This window comes from Pleurodeles waltl, chromosome 6 (assembly GCF_031143425.1).
Source record: "Pleurodeles waltl isolate 20211129_DDA chromosome 6, aPleWal1.hap1.20221129, whole genome shotgun sequence".
Lineage (NCBI taxonomy): Eukaryota > Metazoa > Chordata > Amphibia > Caudata > Salamandridae > Pleurodeles > Pleurodeles waltl.
The window spans coordinates 1,670,730,943-1,670,742,341 of NC_090445.1; the positions used below are offsets into that span (position 1 = coordinate 1,670,730,943).

The window sequence follows — 11,399 nt, forward strand, 5'->3', positions numbered from 1 at the left end:
AACCTAATACAGTTGCAGAAAGGGCCCTTCATATATTAGATATAAAAAGAGCTTTAATGTATTATATTGACAGGACTAAAGAGTTTTGTAAAACCAAGCAACTCTGTCGCTTTTTCACACCTCACACAGAAAAGCCCATCTCTAAGTCAGGCATTTCAGAATGTATAATTAAGCGCATTCAGACATGTTATGCCAAAGCTATAAGAACTTTGGCCTCCTAGAGCACACTCTACCCATAAGATAAGAGCTTCTGTGGCTTTTCTGAGCAATATACCAGTAGCTGAAATTTGTAAAGCAGCTACATGGTCAACTCCACACACCTTCACTAAACCTTACTGTGTGGATGAATTAGCACACCAGCAAGCAAATGTAGGACAGGCAATGCTACGTACACTTTTAAAAACAACTGCAACACCCACAGGTTAGCCACTGCTTTCAGGAGTGCACTGCTTTATAGTAAATTTGCACACATCCATACCCAACGCTAGATGGCAGGAGTATGCCGAGCATGTGAATCTACAGCACCTCATGTCACGAACAGATATTTACATGGTAAGTCACATAATCCTTATTGTATCCTTTGCTTTTAGTATGCAGTTTTTACTGGCATTCCTTCATGATTTCAATAAATTACTTTCAAATCAGGTCAAAAAAAGGTTTGATCAACTATTCACCAGAATCGTGTCAGATAAATACTGAGATCCTCTAAATTAACTTGCACTGCTAATCTCCTGGAGTGGCATTGCTACGAAACAGATCATACAGCTTTAGGTTGGAAGTGCAATAGGACGAAAGGAGGAAGAAAATAGGATACTTTGAGAAATTACAACACAGAATCACCATATAGCCTCCTTGGCCACTACATTTTTGAAAGCAGGCTATGTGGGGGTGTTGGTGACCATTGAGATGGCTGCTAGCAGGAAGGAACACTTAGGCATGACTGACATCAGTACATTTCAAATCCTTACTAACTGAGGTTCCTTCTGCAGTTGGAAAATAATTCAAATACTACAGACCCCAATAAGGAAGGGAAAATTACTTACTAATAATCATATTCAATCTTGCGTATTCTCTTTTAATCCATAAATAGTAGCACATCTTTGCTCATGTTGGGGATTCCTGGAACACTTTTTTCAATGATATTTTTTTATATAAAAGATATAAAGCAATAAATTGTGCGTATAGGAAGTACAAAACTGAAAACACCAGTTTTTGCCTTTTTCAAAACCAAAAAATGAACACAAATGTATCCTCTATACAGGCATCAAGTATCACTTTTATCTACACAGTGTCTAGCCAAAACTGCACATTTGACAATTATTGGCAGCATTTTCAAAAAGCTTGCTTTGCTGAGTGAGTCAGTTAGTTTGTTTTGAAAGTAATATAGCGGAAAACCCAAATATCCTTGAAGCTATTGACTTTGCTTTTGGTTCATTGGGAGGCAGGATGAATGTTTATGCATTCAGAAAAGATAATACACAACAGAGCACTGACATTCTTAGAGCAGCTGTTTCTTCTCTTGTAAGTGACTTTGACATCCATAAGCAAGCTGAGAAAATTCTTCCTCAGAGTTGGGGTCCAAAAGCACAAGAGAAATAAAACCACAAGATTAAGCAAGTAGGTTAGGGAGAGAAGTGTAACCCACAACTTTTCCTGCCACAAAGTCAGGGGTCAATAATAATGCTTAGCAAATGTATGATCCATCTCCAGGTAGTTGCTGAACAAATGTCTTGACTAGGGATATTTCTGTTGAGCATATCAGTAGCTGCTTTCACTTGGATAGCATTGGCATTGTGCTTGCACAGCAAGGGCCTATTCACCTTTTAATAGCATGGACTAATGTTAGAGGATACCCATCTAGCTATGGTTTCCTTTGTGGGGGGCATACTTCTGCAAATTGATTGGTAATTAACAAGTGAGTTTTAGGATTGTCTCATATAATTTGCCTTTCAGCATTCTTTCACATTTAATATTTGAAGGGATGTTTTTGCTAGAGGAAAACAATCATCTGCAACTAAAGTTGATAAGTAAATCCTTTGAGGTGGGATTCAGAAATTATTTTGTAAGAAAACAACGATGAGAATGTAGAGGAACTTTGCTGCAACAAACACTGTAGACGTTTATTTACGCAGCGCTCCTGAAGCTCATTTGTTCTTATTGTTGATTTTATGGCCTGCAATAAAGTTCAATTTCATGGTAAGTTTTGGATATCCGATATGTACGTTGGTACAAAGAGAGGCCCCATTGATTAAGCAAAGAGAATATTTACTTCCCAGAGGGAGGGAAATGTATTTTTAATTGGGGAAAGACTTTACACATGCATGATTTAAAATGGTGCCCTGAGATGGCCATTTTCTGTAAGCAGTGATGGCATACTGACCACAGTTATAGATGAGAATTCCAGGCCATATTCAGCTATATAAAGAAGAAAAGGCATTTTCTTTTTTTTCTTTTTACAAATTTTCTGGACCATTGTTTCTGAAGACACCACATGGAGAACCATTTCCACTTAACGCAATATGAAAAAGTCAGTGGAAGAACATTGGGATTCCTTCAGGATGCTCATGAAGTCATCAGTTAAGTTCAGGTAGCTTTACTGTAGGCACTCACAAGCCAGATGGTTAAGCTCTGTGATTGCAGTCTGGGATGGAGGATCTCTCCTGACTTTCTGGTGAGACGGTCCAGCTTATACTGATGCTTGCAGTGTTGGCAGTGTTGGCAGTGCCTCTGCCAGTCCAAAGCAATCAGTACCATCTTGTATTTTCTCATCTTGGAAGTTGCTTTGATACCAAAGGGGTCAGAATAAAGATGTAAGCGAATGTTCTCAAAAGAGCATGGGGTAAGGTTCTAGGAATCTGAAGGGTGAAGGCATAGCATTTATCATTTTTTTTTGTACCAGACAAGTCGATCTGATTTCGCCAGGTCCGAAAAGCTTATTTCAGAATGTTGTTGCTTAGGCCTTTTAGAGACCTTGTAAACGTACTGCTGTTGTACAGATGTGTCTCATTTCGGGTCAGTGCCAGATCAACATGACTCTGGTTGTGTTGCCTCTCTAGATCAAGATAGGCAATGCCAGTATATCCCAAATGAAGATTTTCAGGCCAAACTACTATCCATTCCGGCATATTGATGTGGAACATTTTATGTAGAGCCCAATTTATTTGAACAGACTCCATTCCATGTGAGCTCCACATTCTTCCATCAAACATCTGTCACAATCGTCTGAGTTGGAGAAGGCTTCTAGAACAGAGTTCCTTGAAGCATGTATGTTTTTTGCACCACTAAAAAAGAGATTTGAGGGTGCTGGTGCCTATTTCTATCTTTTTTAACACAGCACTGTCTTCTGGGACCATACATCCTCCAAACACTCATGAAGAGAACGTTGGGTTATCTAGGCCTTGTGTACACAGAAGATTCAGGTCGCAGTTTTGCTCAAGAGAGAGATTTGTCTCATCGATGCAATAGGGATCTTCCGTAATTCGATTTTTCAAACTTATTGATAAATCTTTACTCCAAGCCAGATTTGTGTATGAGTGGTTCCTATGGAGTGGATTGTCTAAATTAGTAAAAAAAAAAAATGACTTGGAGGCATTGATCTGTAGGCTTAGTTGTGAAGATGAATCCGATTTGAGTGCCGGTTCTTTTGGAGTTTGTGTGGTAAGCTGGCATTATCTAGTTATTTCTAGGCGAAGATACTCTTCCACTTTTGGGTTCCTGTGCCACTTCCATGCCCTTTAAAATTGGCTGCAGACTGACTTGAGACCGAATGGAAGAACTCTGAAATAATAGTGGAAGACTCATATCCATAACTGATAGTGGGAGCCTCCGATCCACAAGCATCCTCTGTTTTCTGGGATGGAAATATGGTAGCAAGCATTGTAAAGACTTCTAGCCACCAGTCTACCTGATGAGGAAAAATCTGGTTGGAATACTTCTCAACCTAACTTTTTGTTGTGTGTCAGTAAATACTTCTTCACTAAGACTTAGGAGGAGTACATTTCCTTTTTTTGACAATAGCACCAAATAGTCCGTTATTTTCTACCATGAGGGGAAATGGGTTGAAAATATCCCCTTCCCACCCCAGCAGCGCACAGCCTGGAGATGGAAGAGTGAAGATTCACTACTTAGATGGTGGAGTCTTGCCCATGGCCATAGAAAGCTGCTGTGAACCCTTGCCTATCCACTTGTTGTTTTGAAAAAAACTTGTTATGGGGAATTTGCTTTTGGTGCTGATGCTGCAGTTTCTGATGCTCGTTTTCAAAAGTAAATCTGGGAGTGCTGTTTAGAATATCCTTTAAACTGTGCTTTAGGTTATTCTTTGCACTTCTCGAGGCCTACTAATTTAAGAGATTTATTTTCATTATTTCGATATATTAATTTGCATGAGTGCCAAATATAGAAGAGACAGAGAACAGCATAAGTAAGATCGTGCCACAGTTCTTTATTTATTGTGCCACCTTAATGGGGCTGTAGAGCTTGCTGCCCTAATTAACTTGGCTGAAGTTTAGAAAACTTTTGTGCCATTCATGTCCATCATTTTTCTGCCTTTTCCCAGAGGGGAAAAATAGATCCAGGAGCATGATGATGCTTCCTAGTTACCAAGACTATCAAAGAATCAGGAAAAGGAGATTGCTATCGGAAGACCAGCACTGCCCTTCTTCAGTTTAGGGAAGATAAAGACACACCTTTTTAAAGAACTCTACGTTATGATGCATTAAATTATTTGTCCTTCCCACAGAACCCAGAGCCCTCTGCCTAGAATCAGTGTGATTGTATCCGCCCCCCATACAGTTTTCCTGTGCCTTTCAGCCAGGTCCACAATATACAAATACCATACACAAACATACAAGGTAGGAGGTGATTCCGAGGTTCTCTTATTTCCTTACACATATACAGTATTTCTGGCTTAATGGAAAAATGTGTCAAAAATTCATGTGTCATATGGTCAGGAAGACCTGCAACCAAGGCAATACCTGTGTGGCCTGTGGTTTTGAACAGTCTCTCAAATTATGGAGGTCTCAAAACAGTCTTTTAGCATCACTGGTTGTTTGCCTGCGGGCGTGACCACATCACCTAAAGAAGGTACCATGGGAAGTGGTGACTCAGTTTTTCTCTCTAGTTAGGCTCTCATGTCTGTATCCAAAGATGATGGAGACTTAGGTGTGCTGCCCTTCCTGGAGGTGAACCATGAGGAGGAACAGCTTTCGCTGATATCCTGGATCTGTGTCTCTTCTCCGACCTCCCTTGTGCAGCATAAATGATGGTTCTTTTTCTGTTTTCTGATGTCTTCTATATTTTCTGGATTTGTGCTTTGACTGCTGAACTGGAGGTGGCTGAAGACGAGGCAGAGTAGGTATCGCTGTGGCAGTGGGCGTAGGCTTGGACACAGTACCTGGAAGTCAGGGCTTTACAGGCATAGATAATGCTTCTTTAGTGCCACAACCCTTTTGACCAGGTGGATGCTTTTAGCCATTCATTTCTGCACGAAGGACAACACTTCTCCGAAAGAGAGCTAAGGCTCTGGTTAAGAAGAACCATTTATAATGCACCTCCAGGGCTTCACTTTTTCACTGGACATTCCGGTTTGACCCCTGGATGTTGAAGGTGGCAAGGGAGGATTCTGCCTGGGTGCCAAGGCTCTCTACCTCAAACCAGACCTCCATGGTGAAAAATACCTCGATATCTAGTAAGAGTTATGTGACTCCCTTGACTCCAATTGCCTCAGTGTTGATTGCCTGTAGATGGTGGAGGGTAATCCACAATGTCAGACTCCTCAACATCTGTCAGGACAGGACAGATCAGGAGAGTTAAAACACCCTACCCTTTCTACAAATGGTGGAATGGGTGGCATTGTATCCCACTTCCTAGACCTAAGACACACACCTTCCCTAGCCCAGAGTCTCCTGGCAGACATTTCCAAACAGATTTTGTCTTTAGTTAGGATTGAGAGTCTAGAAGGCAGGTGAAAAAGACAGTCTTTCTAAGACTAAAAAGACCATTGGTCAGAAAGAGCCAGCATGGTAGCGAAGAGTAGTTTGAGTAGAGAACTTGAAGAAACAGAGTTAAAAAACAGGAAGTGATTCCAGGAAAAGAAAATTACAAAATTGAGTTTCCAACCTGAAAGTAGCCTCAAAGGCAAATTTGGTGGGGATTGTTTTTCAATTAGAAGAAATTCATTACTAAACTGATGCAGCATTCCATGTTTAGAAGGCTCTCAGCCAGCCTTCTGGAATTATTAAAAGTTGCAGTGTTAGTTTGGCACTGTCTTCATAGGAGTGAAAGGGATGCTCACCGTGGGGCTACATGTCTTTTTTTTTCCATTTCTAAAAAGACCAACAATACTGGTGTGTGAAGCTATAGCTGTTGTTTGGTTTAGCTATTTGCAAATATGTTTTAAATGCAAAAAAATTTAACTGTGTTTCCTCTTAAATGCATGCTTTTCTTCTGAAACAGTACAATATGAAAACTATTGCAGGGATAACACACATGAGCGCAGTTTGTTATTGTTTATGAATATCAAAGAGAATCAGATGCTGGAGTGCAAACTTACACTTTGTTCTTAGTGTTTTTTAACACACTTTATTATTTTGTAGGCATACATATAAACTTGTCAATTGTACACTGTTTTATTCTTAATTAGATCTAAGTTAAAGCAAACATAAGATGATGACAGGCAGAGAAAAATAACTTGATCATACAAAGCGCCACTACGCCTGCTATTTATGTTAAGGTTCATTTCTGCATCCTGCCACTTAATTGTTTTACCGCCAAGTGGAACATAATGATGTGCTGGGGAGCCCCTTTTAGTCTAGGAATCTGGACTTTTAATACTTCATATATAACCATAAATTCAAGGCATTTGTAGCTGTAGATACACATGCTGTGCATAATCCTGCCATCTAGTGTTGCGCTCGTATGTGTGCAAGTTGTTTTTCTTCAAAGTAAGTCCTTCGAGTCACAAGATTTTGTGACTCCTCTTCCTGTTGCAATGGCATGGTCATCGACTCCATTGTTAGATTATTTTCTTCTGCTGTCTGGTTCGAACATGTGCTACGATTCAGCCCTGTTGTGATGCATTGTTTGGGCTTACACGGTTCCTACCTTTGTCGTTTTCTATTCCCCTTCCATTCGGTTTGACATTTCTGAATCAACCGGGTAGTTTCCCTTTGACCTCGTGCCCACGTGGGCTTTCTGGGCCTTCTTTAGTCTCCACACGCAAGTCCCCTACCACGTCCACACAGTGATGGAACGGAGGCCTTTTCGTTATTGTCCTCGCTGTCAAGCAAATTAACCTCAGACTGACCTATATCAGGTCTGCAATCTGTGTCTCTCCTCTGAGCACAACAAGGGTGCTTGCGTCGCCTGCCGATTTTTCCGTTTAAAGAAATCTCCCTACGACCATCGGGCTCGACATCTAGAAATGTCATGGAGGAGCTGAGATGATACCTTGGACCTTTTCGGCACCGGATATCGAGGGGGAACACTATGCACAAGTGTCATCCGTGGACGAAAGGACCTACTTCCATGACAACTGCTCCAGCTCCGAGCTTGAAATTGAAGACCTTTCACCTTCACAACCTGCTGGGAGTACAGTACCTCCCTGTCACCTCAACACCGATCCCATACTGAACAACCCCCACAAAGGGTCGATTGGCTATTCTGGAGAAACTCCCTGCAGGGCCACCACTGCCTTTGGGTCATTGTCGGCACTGACTCACATTTTTGGATGCAACGCTTAGCCCCAGCTTGGCACCAAATAAAATGGCAAGGCCATCTACTTTGGCACCACCAGCTCCCACATCGGAGCCGATCCGAACTTGAGAGCCTACAACTTCAATGTTGAAGCAAAAATCTGTCAAACTTACAAATCCAGCCATGGTTCCCAGACTGTAGAACCATTTCTTTAGAAGCTGCAGGAAAAGATTAGCTATTGTCAAAAACATCTGATGATCCAGCCACACACAAGCCGGATAATGACCCACCCTCTTGGATCTGCTGCTTAACTATCGAAATGGCATCTGTCATTTGGAGAAGCCTTGGACATTCCTCCTTCACCAAAGCAGTGCAAAATAATGGACAAGGCTACAATCCCTTTGCTTGTCACTATTCTTCCACCACCCCTACATGCTCCACTAAACTTGGTGTCTCCTCCCACTTCTCCAGGCAACCATATACCACACACCCACATCAAGGGTCACCTCATTCAGACCTCATTCAGTGGGGAACATCTGTTTGGGCCCCAGATTGACATTCTATTAGAGAAGATTAAAAAGGACACAGAAACAGCAAAAGCAGTGGGTTCCCTTCAAACCCCTACACCTCGTGGCTCCTTTTGCCCCCATTCCCACCTTGGAGGTTCCAAGACTACCTCACCTGAAACCTTCACATCTTATCAATGACCACAAGCCCAACGTACCTATCCCAGTGGCTACTTTCAAGGTTTCTACAGAGGAAATAACTCAAAACGTAGAGACAGAGGTGGTTCCCTCAAAGGATCTGCCACCACAACCAAGCTCTGACTTACCTCCCTTTCCCCCGACCATATAACTTCGGTCGGGGGTCGTCTCCAGGGTTTCTTACCCGCTTGGTGGAATGTCACCTCCGACCAGTGGGTGTTGGATATTATCCAACATGGTTATTTTCTGGAGCGCACTTCTACGCCTCCCAGCATTCCACCTTGCAAACACAAACTCTCCCCACAACACCAAACAATACTCATGGAAGAGGTGTAAGCGCTCCTTTAAAAAGAAGCCATAGAACCTGTCCCTCATCAACAGGGCACAGGAGTTTACTTACTATACTTCCTAATCCCCCAAAAAGTCAGGTCCCTCTGACCAATTTTAGACTACAGGCCTTTAAACATATGCATTCTCTCAGAGCACTTTCACATGGTTACTCCTCAAGATGTCGTTGTCCTACTACAACAAGGCAACTTCATGGCTGCACTCGACCTCAAAGATGCCAATATCCACATTTTTATCCATCCAGTACATCGCAAATGCCTCAGATTTATAGTTGGCAGGCAGCATTACCAATTCAAAGTGCTCCCTTTCAGAGTCACTACAGTACCCAGGATTTTCACCAAGTGCCTCGCATTGGTAGCCGCTCACCTCTGCAAACAGGGTATCCATCTTTTCCCATCCCTTGACGACATAACTAGTTCCACTTGTCGGAAATGTCTTCAGCATGCTCAAATCATCATTAACCTACTTCACAAAATAGGTTTCGCATTCAGCGCCTCAAAATCCTACCTCCAACACCGTTCAGATCCAACCTTATCTAGGGGCAGTTCTCAACTCAGAAGTGTGCATGGCCTGTCCAAACACCAACAGTATACAGTCTTTTCGAACATTCATCCCCGTTTTCAAACCAAACCAACAGGTCTCAAAACATTTATGCGTCTCCTCACCATGGTGGCTTCCTGTATCGCCTTAGTACCCCACGCCAGGTTACACATGCATCTATTGCAGGAGGGCCTAGCACCCCTGTGGCCTCAAGCGGAGGGTCAGTAGGATGACCTAGTGTGTTGGTATCACTCTCTGCAATGATGGAACACCAACAACCTATTACAGGGACGGCCTTTCCTTGACCCAGTTCCATGGAGGACCATCACAACAGACACCTCTCGTTAAGGGTTAAGGGTTGAGGGCACACTCACAGGACCTAACTGTTCACCTGGGGTCACTGTGATCCCAACCATAGGGGTCTCCACATAAATTAACTGGAACTACCAGCTGTCCGGTTTGTGCTGAAAGCCTTTCTTCTCCAAATGACTGGAAAGGTAGTCCTCATCGAAACAGACATGACAGCCATGTATGACCTTCAGAAAGAGGGGGCACCAGATCACCTTAGCTAGGTCAGAGACTTGGACACTCAGACACAAGATCCATCTGGTAGCAGAATACTTCCCTGAGTGGACAACAAGTTTGCAGACCCCTTCAGCAGGATGCAGCAACAATTTCATAAGTGAGAAATCCATCCAAAAGTACTATTCTGATACTTCCAGCATTGGGAAATACCACAGATAGACACAGCAGAAAACGCCAAATGCCCAGACTTGGTCTCGAGGTTCCCACACCCACAGTCCACAGGCAATGCACCATGGATGAGTTGGTCGGGGATATTTGCTTACGCTTTTTTCCTCTCTCACTACTTATGTTTGTGGTTCGCAAGCTTCAGCAGACATCGCTCATCCAGGTAGCTCCCACATGGGCACGCCAACTTTGGTTCACCACCCTCCTAGAACTCTCACTAGTCCCACATAAAAGATTCCCCAACAGGCCAGACCTTCTCACGCAGAACCATAGAGAAATCAAGCACCCAGATCCCATGTATCTCAACCTTGCGAAATGATACCTGAAGTCCTAGAGTTTGGTTATCTTAACTTACCACCCAAATGCGTTGACATTCTTAAAAGGGCACGCAGGGCTACTACTCGTGCCTGTTGCACTGATAAGTGGAAAAGATTTGTCTACTATTATCGGTCTAAAGACATTGACCTACTAGCAGTCAAAGTACAAGAACTTTTCTGCTACCTGCTTCCTCTATATACTTCTGGTATAGCTTTTACATCCATAAGGCTACGTGTAGCTGCTGTAGCAGGTTATCTTCAGAACAGGCAACACGTTTCTCTCTTCAGAAATCCTGTCATTAAGGCCATCTTGGAGGGTCTTAAAAGAGTAATTCCTACTTAGGTTCCACCAGCCCGACATTAAATCTTAACATTGTATTAACAAAGTACCTGGACTCTCCATTCAACCTCTCCATTCCTGCCCCCTCCGGTTTCTTTCTTGAAAATTATCCTTTCTTATAGCCATCTCTTTACTTAGATGCTGCAGTGAGGTTCAGGCACTAACCTTGGAAGAGCTTTTCTTCCAAATACACAAATAGGATTGTACCCCACACCAACCCCAAATTTCTCCCAAAGGTTATCTCACAGTTCCACGTTAATCTATTCAACTTCCTGTGTTTTTCCCAGAACCTGATTCAGTTGCACAACAGGCTCTCCAAGCCTTGGAGGTTAAACAAGCCCTCTTATATTATATTGAGAGAACTAAACTTTAAAGAAAGATACAACAGCTCTTTGTTGGTTTTTCCAAACCCATAAGGGAAAGCCCTTTCTAAAGCAGGCATTGCTAGATGGATTGTTAAATGCATCCAGACATGCTATGAAAAAGGAAAAAATATGTTACCTATCCCTCCTAAAGCACACTGTACTTGAAAGAAGGAGCCACTATGGCCTTCCTTAGGAACATTCCTATAGCTGACATTTGTAAAGCAGCTACATGGGTCTACCCCACATACTTTTACAAAACATTATTGTGTAGAACAGTTCCATAAGCACTTTTTCAGACTACTGCACTTATCACAGGCTAGCCACCGTATCTCAGGGGAACTGC

General features: G+C 42.5%; 1 protein-coding gene across 3 annotated transcripts in view; it reads left to right on the forward strand.

Annotated features, from left to right (window-relative positions):
- Positions 1-11,399, forward strand: part of CNTRL (centriolin) — a 579,099-nt gene that overhangs the window by 515,676 nt on the left and 52,024 nt on the right. The window lies entirely within an intron of this gene.